This window comes from Biomphalaria glabrata, chromosome 4 (assembly GCF_947242115.1).
Source record: "Biomphalaria glabrata chromosome 4, xgBioGlab47.1, whole genome shotgun sequence".
NCBI lineage: Eukaryota > Metazoa > Mollusca > Gastropoda > Planorbidae > Biomphalaria > Biomphalaria glabrata.
The window spans coordinates 51,280,157-51,281,858 of record NC_074714.1 but is presented as its reverse complement, the minus strand read 5'-3'; positions in this window follow the sequence as shown (position 1 = coordinate 51,281,858).

Below are 1,702 nucleotides of genomic sequence, written 5' to 3'. Positions count from 1 at the left end.
CTAAGAATTAGAAATAAATATCAATTATGTAAGAATTGTAAACATTCAGATACACATATGATCACTACACTAAATAATTATGATGAGCTGATATTAGAATATATAATATTGTTAAAACCCTTTTGGTGGCGCGATAGGGTTAACTGTACAATCAGCTGACACATGTGAAACAGGCCAGTAATACAGTTTAGCGTGCTATGTCGATGGACAAGGGACAGTACAGGTATGAACTTTGCACGTAAATATGACCTGTGTTATGGTCATGTCATCAGAAGCTTCGTGGACCAGAAACAGAGTGTGTAAGGCAGAGTAGTTCAGTACAAGGACAGCGAGGAGACCGGGACTGTGAGTTGGCCGTGAAGTTGGTCCTAGTGGAATCCTTGTGTGAAACGTACGAGTCCAGGAAGAAACAATAGAGTTTAGTATGGCAGTACGGTGATGTACAGTGCAACATTTGTAGTGGCTTATTGTGTCATATTGGCTGTTTTATTTACTCATTATTAAAGTACCAGGTTATTTGACTTGTTCCTAGGCTATATAATTTTCATTTTGTCAGGGACAAATTTATAATAAAAAGGTCAAGTTAACAAGTTAATGCTCCCTCATAAATACATTTGGCCTAAGAATTCTAGCATCTGTGACATAGAATTGAAACACCCCTCTTTATAATACCTCCCTCAAACATACTTTTGTCCCCCTCCCCACCTTAAAATAGCCCTACATACAATCTATGACTTTTCTTCAGCTTTTCTCTGTTCTTTATCAAAATATTTGATAGGCTCAAAGATGACTTTTTCTTATATTGCATCTTGCACATGGAAATGCTTACTTTACATAATATTTTGGCACTACTAGCCCCCTTTTTTACACTTGTAATACTTGTAATAAAACATCTTGCATTTTAACGTCCCCCCTAGTAGATTTTGTTTTACCCGATATAATTATTACTAGATTGAACTAGATCTATACTAGATTAGATTATATGATTATAGTCATAGATCTAACTAGAATCTAAATTAAATCTAGATTATTCTAGATTCTAGAATCTAGATTTAGATGTATTATAAATACTATTTATAGATCTCTAGACTCTAGACAATCTAGAAGTTAGTAGATCTAGATCTAGATTGATTAGGTAATCTAAATCTTCATGATTACCGATTAATGTTATTTCTAGAATATTCATTTATTCTAGAACTAGATCTAACTCTATTTCACTAGATGACTTAACACAGCCTACAATGCCTGCCTACAGACCAGTCACAGTGCTACACTGCCTACTACTAGTTACTACTACACTCTACAGTAACAGTACTACAGTGTCTACACTCTACACTGTACAGACTACAGTCTTGAGTCTTGAGTCTGACTCTGACTTTGGGTCTCACTAAGTCTTAGCCTTAGTTTTAATACTTTAAGTTTAAGGCTTTAACTTTAGAATCTAGGTTAGGTAGCTATATCATATCAAATTATTTAAAGGTTTAAATAGATCTAGAACTAGTGATGCTGATATTAGATCTAGACCTACTATTATAGTTTAGACAGTTTAGATTGTAAACACAGTTACTCAGATATCTAGACTCGACCAGACCTCTGTCCTAAACATAAATAAGGAATCAATGTCTATATAGGTCTGTGACATATAAACAAGGAAGTATAACTTGGATCGAGTGACTGAGGATCTTGAAATAGAAACCTCCCT